At 41.7% G+C, this 13449-nt stretch overlaps 1 protein-coding gene across 2 annotated transcripts in view; it reads right to left on the bottom strand.

Moving 5' to 3' along the window:
• FHL1 (four and a half LIM domains 1) overlaps positions 1 to 13449 on the bottom strand; it is a 69719-nt gene that overhangs the window by 51119 nt on the left and 5151 nt on the right. The window lies entirely within an intron of this gene.

Genomic DNA, 13449 nt, shown 5'->3' with positions numbered 1-13449 from the left:
AAAAAAAAAAAAGAGGCTTCAGAAAGCCTTTAGCCTTTTTGCCCTTCAACCTCTTACCACGTGTGGACACAGCATTTCTCCCCACTGGAGGATGCAGCAGTAACGTGCCATCTTGGAAGCAGAGAGTAGCCTTTATCAGGCAACCAAACCTGCCAGTGCCCTGTTCATAAGACTTCTCAGTCTCCAGAACCATGAGAAACAGATTTCTATTATTTATAAATTACCCAGTCTCAGGTATTTTGTTATAGCAGCACAAACAAAGACAGCGTCCCATTCCCAGCAAAGCTCCCCCAGATGAATCAAATGTACAGTCAAGTAGAGAACCCCTGCCTAAAACTCCTATAGCCTATAGTTGTCAAACTTTAGTAGGCATCAGAATCTCTGACGGAAAGGAGGGCCTTGTTAGAACACAGATTGCTGGACCCCATCCTCAGCATTTCTGATTCAATACATCTAGGGTGAGGTCCATTAATTTGCATTTCTCTTTATTCTTGAAATAGATTCTCACTTTGTCACATAGTACCGTGACTAGCATCATCATGGCTCCCAGGCTCAAGTGTTCCTCTTGCCTTGGCCTCCCAAGTAGCTGGGAGTACAGGCACCCACCACAATGTCTGGAAATTTTTTAAAGACGAGAGTCTCACTTTTGCTCAGGCTGGTCTTGAACTCCTGAGCTCAAGCAATCCACCTGCCTGGGCCTCCCAGAGTGCTGGGATTACAGGTGTGAGCCAACTCCTGGATGAATTTGCATTTCTAACAAGCTCCCAGGTGATGCTAATGTGCACTTTGAAAAACTCTGTTCTATAGATATAATTAGTATGACTATATATAAAAATATATGTACTGTGTACATATAATTACACATACAACGCATTTGGCAAAAGAAAATGTCCCATCCTCTGGAATCTCTTTCACTTTTTTTTTTTTGAGACAGTGTCTCAAGCTGCCACTCTGGGTAGAGTGCTCTGGCATCACAGCTCACAGCAACCTCAAACTCTTGGGCTTAAGTGATTCTCTTGCCTCAGCCTCCCAAGGAGGTGAGACTATAGGCACCCGCCACAACGCCCAGCTATTTTTTGGTTACAGTTGTCATTGTTGTTTTCAGCTGGCCCTGGGCCAGGTTCAAACCTGCCAGCTTTGGTGGCAGGGGCCCTACCCACTAAGCTAGGGACACTGTCCTCTTTCACATTTTTTTTTTTTTTGAGACAGATTCTCTTTTTGCTGCCCTTGGTAGAGTGCTATGGCGTCACAGCTCACAGCAACCTCTAGCTCTTGGGCTAGGGTGATTCTCTTGCCTCAGCTTCTCGAGTTGCTAGGACTACAGGCACCTGCCACAACGCCCAGCTATTTTTGTTGCAGTTGCCACTGCTGTTTTAGCTGGCCAGAGCCGGGTTCAAACCCGTCACCCTTGGTATATGGGGCTGGCGCCCTACCCACTGAGCCACTGGCGCCGCCCCTCTTTTACATTTTTTTATGAACCAATCCATACAGTATCTTAGAGATGATCTAGTCCAATTCCCTTTTCATAAACTGAGACCCCGAGGGGGAAGTAGTTTGCCCAGAGGATCAGGTGGTTAGTGGCAGAACTCGAGCTAGGATTCAAAATTCCTGACACCCCTCCCCCCAATTCAATATTCTTTCCACCATATCCTTAATGCATGTCTAACAGCTTCTCCAATTAGTATGGACATTCCTTGCTTAAAGAAATCACTATTTTAATATTCCCCACAGCATCTAGCAAGTCAGCAAAGTGCCCTGCACATTAAAGCAAGCACTTGATAAACACTTGTTGATTTCATTTCAGGAAGCACTCAGCCCCATACTTTTCATAAGCTAAGTCTGGCAACTGGGCAGCTCTGGTTCAATAAATTAGCCCTGGAGTAAATCCTTCATGTCAGCACACATGCTGCCATTATCTGCTACAGGGATACTAATAAACACGTAAGAAAAATCATGGGGGTTTTGAAAGTGGCAGGAATGATAGCTAAGTTTATAAGGTGACAAAATTCAACTTTAAAGCTGTATGTCAGAAAACATTTTACAAAGTACCCTAAGTCCCATTTTATACCTAGCAAACCACTGCAGCAGTAAAAATCTGGCAGTTAGAGAATTATAAAGTACATTGCTCTGGCAGTTTGAATACTTGAGCCAGTTTTTTTTTTATGCTGAGGCCCTCCTTGTTCCTAACTCAAAAGTATCTGGATTAGGGGTAAAGAGGAGATAGAGGGAAAGGGTAACTAAGATGAGCCCAAGGGTGGCAAGAAGCAGGAAGGTGGGCAGCAAGGGGGCAAGAGGACACTGTCACATACCTGCCCTGAAAGCCACTGCTGCCACACCTACCCGGTCCTTCCAGGTACTTCCAGTATCTGGAAGCATAACAATACTAGGCCTCACGACTAACTTAGCCTGTCTATACCTGTGAAACAAATCCATTATGATTTGGTCAGAGTATGACTTTTGCCATCTTTCCAAATTGACAGGAACTTCTGTAAAGTCAAGTCAGCTGCAGACTTGGTATCGACTGTGAAGCTACTAAAAGGCATGTAGTACTATGCTATCATTTGGCTCATCACTGACATCCAGTAACTGGTTATCTCAGCCACTGAACTGGAACCCCTAGTCTCCATCATGAATTGGCATTCAAGGGAGAAGTTCATTCCATCCCCTCTCTCTCCCCTTTTCCCTGTTAAACTCTGTGGCTTGTAACAGGTAGTACCACATGTACTGTCAATTAGGCAAACAAAGAAATTAAGACAAAAAAAGTAAAACTATCTCAAAGAATATGTAACAATGAGTATACATAGCAGATTCATACATAATTGTTTCCAATATGCAAAATAAAGTTGAATAACTTAAACACAGGTGAACTCTGTAAGCAACTCCTCCCTTCATGGATATTTTTCTTTTTTCAGATAACTACATCAAGTTGTTCACCCTGGGTTATTATCACAGAACTGACAGACATGTTCCATGGACACTCACATCCTCAAGGCATCTGTAGCCTGCGTGGTCGCCCCCATTTGTGTTCTAATCCTAGATGCCTTATCAGTTTTTTTCTCTTCTGGTGGTTTTATCACCATAGCATCTGCTTGTTTCCCTTCTCAGTCTCAATATCCCTCCCTCTCAGACCTGATCCTTGCTTCCCCCCACTAACACCTACCACAGAATGTTCTGTTTTCACAGCCAACTCAGGAAAGCAGCACATACTTATAGTTGCTCATCATAGTTACCCAGTTCCAATATATAGAAACCATTTACATTTGTGCCTGTAAAAACTCTTTTCACACACATTTACTGTACAGTTGGCCACAGTGAGGCCAGAGGTTGTCTGGTGTTAGGTCTATGCTTTTACAAGCTATGGTTTTGGCCCAGAGCAATCAAGCTATAATCTAGAAATTGGCTCAGAGAGTTGGCATGAGCTTACCAATCATCACTGTGGCTAGTGACACTACAAATGCACGGGTCAAAAAAGGGCTCCCTGGACTGTGGGGCAGGGGATTTGTCAAGTCTGGGACTCCACTGAAAAGATAGCATGATGTGGCTCGGCGCCTATAGCTCAACGGGCTAGGGCACCAGCCACGTACACCTAAGGTGGCGGGTTCGAATCCCCAGCCTGGACCCGCCAAACAACAATGACGGCTGCAACCAAAAAATAGCTGGGCGTTGTGGCGGGCGCCTGTGGTCCCAGCTACTTGGGAGGCGGAGGCAGGAGACTCGCTTGAGCCCAGCAGTTGGAGGTTGCTGTGAGCTGTGATGCCATGGCACTCTGCCCAGGGGGACAGCTTGAGGCTCTGTCTCAAAAAAAAAAAAAAAAAGATAGCATGATGCCCCAACTGGTGGCAGACAAAGTCCCAACTCAGTGTTCACCCTGACCTGTCCAATGGCTACAGTACAACCAGGCACAGTGTTCAGCAGTACTTGTCAGATCTTCCAGAAGCTCACATTTTCCCTTTAAAGGGGCGCATGCCATGAGTTATGGCATTCAAGAAAAAGCACATCTTGGTTTGGCGCCCATAACACAGTGGTTACGGTGCTAGCTACATACACCAAGGCTGGCATGTTCGAACTCGGCTCGGGCCTGCTAAACAACGACAACTGCAACAAAAACATAGCCAGGCATTGTGGCAGACACCTGTAGTTCCAGCTACTCAGGAGGCTAAGGCAAAAGAATCGCTTAAGCCTAAGAGTTTGAGGTTGCTGTGAGCTGTGACGCCACAGCCCTCTACCAAGGGCGACATAGTAAGACTGTCAGAGAAAAAAAAAAAAAGAAAAGAAAAAGCACATTTCTTATTTTAGTTATACTGAAAAACACATTGGACTTTAATCTACAAGGTAATAATAAAAGGCGCTCAATACATTCTTTGTATTTCTGAAACCCAAACATATGAAGGGATTTTAAAATTAATAGATTTTATCTTTTGAGCAGTTTAGGTTTACAGAAAAACTGAGCAGAAAGTAGTCAGAGTTTCCATATACCTTCTCAATGCCACCCCCCTCAGTGTCCCCTATGAGTAACGCCTTGCATTGGTTCACTACATTTGTCACAATTGATTGGCCAATGGTAATGCATTATCATGAATTAAAGTCCACAATTTACATTAGGGTTCATTCTTTGTATTATATATTTTATGGGTTTTATAACTTTACATTCTGAAGGACAATAAATCACTTTACTCTAAAACAATTTTAACTGCTTTAGCTTTGTCAAAGCAAGTTTCACAGGAACACTATAGTATACATCGTTCATTTATTTTAATGACTCATAGTTTCAAAGACTATCATAACATAGCCCAGCAAATGTATTCAATTTGATTATCTGAAAACCATCCTTTCACAACTCTCCAACCTCTAGTATGGCTCCAAACTTGAAAGGTGTCTAAAAAACGTGTTGGATCACAGAAAAACAGTCTCTAAGACATTATCTGTGTGTTGGGCTTAGTCAGGCTGCTGCCCATTTGCCTAGAGATGTTTATTAAAAAATGGCTTTGTCATAAGAAAGCAGAGCAGTACAAGAAAAGCATCAGAAATTAGGAAAGACATGGAGGAAGAAAATCAGGAAAGCAAAACAGGGCAGAAATAGTAGGAATCAGGAGTGGCAGGAGGCTAGATAAAGTCCAAAGCAACAGCAATGTAACACAGAGCCAGACATGGATTTTTCTGAAGGGGTGAGAGAGGAAGTGGCATACTGCATCTTGATGGGGTAGCCCTTAAATTGCCCGATAATTATTCATTCAATTGACTATATCAATGCAAAAGCAGTATTTAGTATATTAAGTTTGCTTTGCACCTAAGCATGTGAAGATGATATTCCTTCTGTGCAACGAAAATTCCCTCTGAAATTGGCCCCAAGTCTTTTCAAAGGTTGAAGGGATAGGGTTATTCCTATATAATTTTATATATACATATGCATATACGCGCACATTAGCAGGAGGCAGAGGCTGCCAAAAAATGTATACACATCTTAAGAAAGGAAAAAACCTGGATAAAACGGAAAAAAAACTGTATTAAAATTGTAATACTCAATATATACCGATACCAAAAGATGAATTATAAGTAATGTTTGAGCACCTCTTGTAACTGCAGAAGTTAAACGTGACTTGACTATGACAATTTTAATAGTTTTCCTTCTTAAAATGTGAATATATTTTTGGTACCCTCTATAGATGTAGAAGCTTCATTCTTACTCATTTTTAGTTTTACAAATATGTGTGAAGCAAAATTAAAATTATTTTATTTTTCCTATTCTTGAGGGATTCACCATCTCAGTGTAACTAGTTTAGAAGAAAATATACTACTTTTCTATTTATCAGAATTGTTATTACTTCTGAGGTTTACCTTATAGGGGTACAGGTGAATCTTTCTAAGAGTAGAATGTGAATGTTTTAAAGCAATAACTGAGAAAATGACATGAAGGCTGTGTTGACCAGTTGATGGAAGTATTTCAGATTGCATGTGAAAACCCCACACTGTACCCTAGAAGTGCATTAATGTACATAGTTACCGTTCAATAAAAAAAAAAAAAAAAAAAAAAAGAATTGTTTCTCTCTTAGCTATAAATTACCTTCAATCCAAGTATGTAATGAGACTATTTACTAAGTAGTTTACTTGCAGGTGATCAGAAAAAGATTGTAGGAAATCAGTGCCTTCCTAATAGAATTTTTCTCTAATATTATTTTAACTTAAACATACAAAAGAAAATCACATCTTGGACATAAATCTGGTCTTTTCATACAGGAGGATCCCCAAACTTTCAAATCTGGCTTTGTAAAATGGCTCTCACACAAAAACAGATCAGTATTCTTGGGGAGAGTGGTAGAGGGAAGACTGAATTACCATAGGGGTATGAAAAAACTTGTAGGGCTGAAAATTCCACACCCTGATCATAGCAGTGGTTTCCTGGGTGTATACATTTGTCAAAACTCATCAAATTGGAGGGTATAAGTGGATGTAGTTTGTTGTATGTAAATAATGCTCAATAAAGTTGATATATAAAAAGTGGCTTTAACAAAAGCCAACTGCTTTAAAATGCAAGTATAAACTCTCACCTCCTCCTACAGTGGTTCTCAGCCTTCCTAATGCTGTGACCCTTTAATACAGTTCCTCATGTTGTGGTGACCCCCAACCATAAAATTAATTTTGTGTAATTTTGCTACTGTTATGAATCACAATGTAAATATCTGTTATGCAGGATATATTTGGGCGACCCCTGTGAAAGGGTCATTCAACCCCCAAAGGGGTCACAACCCACATGTTGAGAACCGCTATCCTAGAAGTTTGGCTGCTTGGTGTCTTTCCTATAGTGTTGGAAAATGCCTTTCCAATATCTTCATTAAAAGAAGAGGAGCTACTTGTAACCTACAAGGGAATGGGCCTAGGGTTTGGAAAGTTGTGTTTACCCTAGCACCTCAAGGTATAGGATTTTTGACGAGGGACTTAAAGTGTTTCTTTACCTTCTAGAAGCTATCTGGCTGAGGACTTTATCATTTTAAGTACTTGAAATGACAATCGTTTATAGGGTAGTGTTGACAACATAAATTTTGCTAATTCAAATGTCTAAATCTACTTCCATGGCTAAATGGAAATATTTTTGGACATCCTGATTTGCACATCTGCCTCTGTGTATGTACTCTGGGGGAAATCTGTTACTTCAATTCACCTGGCCACAGGAAAGTGCCAGTGACTGATTATGTCTATAGGCAGATGCTTGCAATCAGCTTCACGAACAAGAATGATGCATAAAACTAAACCTGGCAGAGTTCAATGAAAAACCAGGTTTTAATGTCTTCCTAATAAATCACACATTTCGATAGCAGGAGCTAAAAGCACTCTCCAAAACAAAGTGAGTGACAAGACTTATTAATTAATCAAGTACAGAAATTTAGTTTTGTACCATCTTTCTCAAAACAACCTTGCCAAGAAAACTTCTGCATTCCCAGCTATCATTTCCTTAGTATTGAAAAGTAAATTTAGGCCAGGCTCAGTGGCTCATGCCTGTAATCCTAGCACTCTGGGAGGCTGAGGCAGTTGGATTTCTTGAGCTCAGGAGTTGGAGACCAGCCTGAGCAAGAGCGAGATCCCATATCTACAAATAGAAAAAAAAGCACATTTTAAAACTTTGTGAATATTACAAATTATTCTGATTAGGATGTCTACGGAACATAAGGAATATGAGTAACATCCAGAGAGTTTTTATGTGGGTAAATATAAATTATATAAGCAATAATGTACCCACAGCAAAGACTTAATTATTATTTTGATTATTCTTTTCTTTTTCTAGGTTTTACTGCATTAAAAAACAGCTCAGGCTCGGTGCCCATAACTCAGTGGTTAAGGTGCTGGCCACATGCACCAGGGCTGGTGGGTTCAAACCTGGGCAGGGCCTGCTAAACAACAACAACAAAATAGCCAGGAATTGTGGCAGGTGCCTGTAGTTCCAGCTAATAGGGAGGCTGAGGCAAGAGAATTGCTTAAGTCCAAGAGTTTGAGGTTGCTGCGAGCTGTGACACCACAGCACTCTACCAAAGGTGACATAGTAAGACTCTGTTTCCAAAAAAAAGAAAATAGCCCACATGTATCTTCTATCTGTGCATTCAATATCTACAGTAGTTAAAAAATTAGGTACAAGTAAACTTTAGTGGTTTAAATACAGACAAAAATCCATTCTCAGAAGAGAAATACAATGAAATATAGGAACCTGGAAAAAACTGGCCACTTACTGACAATACACATATTCATTAGCAGGCAATAAGGAGGAACAGAAGCAAAAACTACTTAAAAACACACCCCTAGGCAAGGGTACAATTTTCTACAATAGTAAGCCCTTGGCAATGAGTATTCATACTCATTATTTCTTTTTTCTTTTTTTTTTTTTGAGACATGTCCCCCTGGGTAGAGTGCCATGGCATCACGCTCACAGCAACCTCCAACTCCTGGGCTCAAGTGAGTCTCCTGCCTCAGCCTCCCAAGTAGCTGGGACTACAGGCGCCCGCCACAACGCCTGGCCATTTTTTGGTTGCAGCCATCGTTGTTGTTTGGCGGGCCGGGGCTGGGGATTTGAACCCGCCACCTTAGGTGTATGTGGCTGGCGCCTTAGCCGCTTGAGCCACAGGCGCCGAGCCATACTCATTATTTCACATAGCTTTACCCTTAGCTGGGGCCCTGGCTGTAAAGAAGGGATAATTGTATGTTAATAGGTTTACACATATATAATCTCTGCGTATTTTGTTTAACTCAATTCTGTAAATGAAATTTCTGTGTAGAGCAGCGATTCTCAACCTGTGGGTTGAGACCCCTTTGGGGGTCGAATAACCCTTTCACAGGGGTTGCTTAAATACATCCTGCATGTCAGATACCATGTTTCCTCCCAAAATAAGACACTGTCTTATATTTATTTTTTCTCAAAAAGACACACTAGGGCTTATTTTCAGGGGATGTCTTATTTTTATTACGTATAATATAACAATCTACATTTATTCAAATACAGTTAAGTCATCTTCTGGAATCTGACAGGGGGAGCCAACCTTATCGGTGAGGCTGGTGCTAGTGATGCATGAACTCCCTTCCCCTAGCCTTTTGCACCTGCCCAATAGGATGTCTGTGACTGTGGTTACCACATGCGCACCCAGGCAAGTGCCAACGGTGGAGAAAGGAGCTGCGGCAGATAAAAACTATTCCAGTCTTCTTTATAAGGCTTATATTTAACAAGTGCATAGAAATCCTGCTAGGGCTTATTTTGGGGGTAGGTCTTATTTTGGGGGGAAACACGGCATTTACATTGTGATTCATAACAGTAGCAAAATTACAGTTCTGAGGTAGCAACGAAAATAATTTTATGGTTGGGGGGACACCACAACATGAGGAACTATATTGAAGGGTCACAGCACTAGGAAAGCTGAGACCTACTGGTGTAGAGTGACAGCAAACTCTTCTTACTCCACACCTGGCCCGGAGATCAGCCTCTCTGCCCATGTTGAGCTGAAAAACAGGCCTGCCCCAGCCCAGGGTGGGGGCAATTATAACGCCGGCAAACAGGGGCAAGGGTAAAATGCAGTGGCAGATGAATATGATAGGATTATGGATATAGGGGGAGCCTAAGAAAAGGAAAGGGTGGCAGAATCAGATGGACTAAACAGTCACCCTGATAATCAAACAAACATATGCAAATAAGACACAATGAGAGAGCAACCTATATAGCCATAGAAAGAAATGAAAAGGAGCACGGAAAAAATAGGAGGAAAGCTAAAGAATTTTTTTGCAGTTTTTAGCCAGGGCCATGCTTAAACCCGCCACCTCCGGTATATGGGGCCAGCACCCTACTCCTTTGAGCCACAGGTGCTGCCCAAGAACTTAATTTTTTAAGAGTGGCAGATTAAAAAAACAAGTGTGTATGTGTGTGGGTGTTAGTGCTACCACACTGCCACCATTTGCTATAATTTAACTTCCTACCTTACTTTGGAAGCAGATGCAATCTTTAAAACCACTTTCCCAGCTCGGCACCTGTGGCTCAAGTGGCTAAGGCGCCAGCCACATACACCTAAGGTGGCGGGTTCGAATCCAGCCCGGGCCTGCCAAACAACAATGACGGCTGCAACCAAAAAATAGCCGGGCGTTGTGGCGGGCGCCTATGGTCCCAGCTACTTGGGAGGCGGAGGCAGGAGACTCGCTTGAGCCCAGGAGTTGGAGGTTGCTGTGAGCTGTGATGCCATGGCACTCTACCCAGGGGGACAGCTTGAGGCTCCTGTCTCAAAAAAAAAAAAAAAAATCAAAAAAAAAAACCCACTTTCCCATAATTTGAACATATATCTCATTTTAGAGAGTGAAAAAAACACTTTCATGGAACAAGAGCCTTAACTGTGGTCTTCAAGGCTATCATGTCTAAAGATTCTAAAAGTCCCCATCATTTTTGTACCAATAGGCGTACTAAACATGCATTGGTAGTTAGTACTTCCCCCATAGGCCAGGGAAAATTAAACTGAGGGCTAGATGTACTCAAGAGGTGCCCGATCTCTAATGTTAAATTTCAGTAAAGCAAATAATATGAAAAATTCCTGTACCACCCACAATTGTATCGATCACTTTCTGAAATTAGGAAATACATAGCCTTTTGGTATCCTTTAGTATAGTTAACATATTTTTACCATAATACCTTATTCTTGGGGCGGTGCCTGTGGCTCAAAGGAGTAGGGCGCTGGCCCCATATGCTGGAGGTGGCAGGTTCAAACCCAGCCCCGGCCAAAAACTCCAAAAAAACGACCAACCTTATTATTTTGAGGCCACCAAAAAGTTCTTGACTATAAAGAATTTTTCATTAGGAAATAAAAATTTGACTACTATGGAGACGACCTAAATATTTAAGCAAGCACTCTGACATTAACACATTGTGTGACCTTGGAGCAGGTGCCTGACCTCTTATGAATCTCAGTTTCCTTGTCCGTAAAATGAAGCAGGGGGGTGGTGGTGGTGGTGAATACCAACAGCCCCATCTAGCATTGAAATTATATTACTCACATTGGAGGAGGAGAAATTTGAAGGAGCAAAAACTACCCTTTACGCTTCCTTAGACAGCTGCCAAGAGGCCACAGCATAGTTATCTAACTCCCTGGCAGCTTTCTCTTTTCATGCGTTATGACCATGACTTCTCTCTAGAGACACAGCAATCATTCAGAAAACATTTACATTTAAAAGCTGGAGACTTTGCAATGGACTTGAGTCCACCATTCCTCCAATGTGTGTCAGAGAAAAATAAGGTGGGAAATCATTTCTCTCCATCACCCTAATCCTGCTATCTGAAAGCAAGCACATGAAAAATCCCGAGAAAGGACCATCTAGCTGTGACCAGTCCATCTTCAGAACCATAATAATAAAGTGATATTGTTTTAAGCCAAAAAAATTTGCTGTACTTTTTTTTTTTTTTTTTGAGACAGAGTGTCACTCTGTCACCCTTGGTAGAGTGGCCTGGTGTCATAGCTTACAGAAGCCCCAAACTCTTGAGCTCAAATGATCCTCTTGCAACCTCTCAAGTAGCTGAGACTATCAGCATCTAGCTAGTTCTTCTATTTTTAGTAGAGATGGGGTGTTACTCTTGCTCAGGCTGGTCTCAAACCCCTGAGCTCCAGCAATCCACACACTTTAGCTTCCCAGGGTGCTAGCATTACAGGTGTGAGCCACCATGCCTGGCTTAAGACTGCTGTACTTTTAAAAGATATAAAATATTGTCACTAATTTCTGGGTGGTAGATTATGACCGACTTTTATTCTCTTTTTGAGGCTTTTCTGTATTTTCTACATTTTCCTACAATTAAAAAAACCACTCTTATTGAAAATTTTGATTTTTGAAGATTTAGTCTTACAAGGTTTTTTTTTTTGAGACAGAGTTTCACTCTGTCACCCTTGGTAGCGTGCCCTAATGTCATAGCTCACAGTAGCCTCAAACTCTTGGGCTCAAGTGATCCCCTTGCCTCAACCTCCCAAGTAGCTGAGATTACAGGCATCCACCACAATACCTGACTAGTCCTCCTATTTTCTGTAGAGACAGGGCCTCACTCTTGCTCAGGCTGGTCTTTTTTTTTGAGACAAGAGCCTCAAGCTATCACCCTGGGTAGAGTGCCACGGCATTACAGCTCACAGCAACCTCCAACTCCTGGGCTCAAGTGAGTCTCCTGCCTCAGCCTCCCAAGTAGCTGGGACCACAGGCGCCCGCCACAACGCCCGGCCATTTGTTTTGGTTGCAGCCATCATTGTTGTTTGGCGGGCCCGGGCTGGGGATTCGAACCCGCCACCTTAGGTGTATGTGGCTGGCGCCTTAGCCACTTGAGCCACAGGTGCTGAGCCCTCAGGCTGGTCTTGAACTCCTGAGCTCAAGCAATCCACTTGCCTCGGCCTCCCAGAATGCTAGGATTACAGGCGTGAGCCACCCCACCCAGCTTATTCTTGCAAGTTTTATCAGATCTCTCAAGTCTAAAATCATCTAGGGAAGGTAGGGGTAGGAGGAATCAGGCCACATGGGCATGTCTACACACAGTGGTTGATTACTCAAGTGGCTGATTGCTGTATCAGAATCAGAACATTATTATTATTATCAGAATCTATGGCTCACAGTCCTATGTGGCAATCAAAACATGCATTTTATCTAAATAACATTTTTTTCCAGCATCTTGGCCCTTGAGAATCATGGTTAAAATTCCTTTACAATTTAAAGTAAATGAAATGAAACATGAGGTCCTTTTTCTGCCCACACACACACAAAAATGCTTTCCTGACAAAGTATGATTGTGATTGGGCTGTTTTTTAATTTTTTTTTCCTCTTCTTATGCTCTAAAACAAAACACATCAAAAGTTAAAATAAATATTTAGCTGCCAAAATAAAACACCCCCATATGGAAAACCCAAGAATGAATGTGATGCTGTTTATTATAAAAACAACTTCCATAGCAAGCACAATGTTTAAATTTTGTAAAAAGAAGACAAAACTAAAAGCTGTCATTACTAAGTTTTATAAGACAATCCTAAGAAAAGTAGAAGGTGAGCTGCTGAAAGGCTATAAATACAATTAGGAAACTTCTGCATTCATGATTATCAATGTACTGTTTGAAAAATTCAGGTATGATAGAAACATTAGATGAAATGACAATCACAACGTCGATTTGGGTAGATTTGTAGAACAAATTCCACGCTGAAGTCAGTTCTTATTAGTAGAGGAAGGTACAGAAATTCACCTGTCCATTATTTACCTGAATATAATCCATCATCTACATGTTCCCTCTGAAATTACTTTGACCCAGGACCAGTTACTCTCTTCTCTCCAACAGTCTCTGTCTGAGTAACCAGCAAGAACAGTGGCTTAGTTATGGAACATCAATTCAAATCGCAACTCTGCCACTTATTAGTTGTACAATCTTATTTTTGTTTTTTTGAGACAGAGCCTCAAGCTATCACCCTGGGTAGAGTGCCG

The sequence above is a fragment of the Otolemur garnettii genome, unplaced genomic scaffold, assembly GCF_000181295.1.
Source record: "Otolemur garnettii isolate 467f Iridium unplaced genomic scaffold, OtoGar3 scaffold00252, whole genome shotgun sequence".
NCBI lineage: Eukaryota > Metazoa > Chordata > Mammalia > Primates > Galagidae > Otolemur > Otolemur garnettii.
Note: the sequence above shows the minus strand (reverse complement) of the source record. Positions and strands in the feature narration are given on the sequence as shown.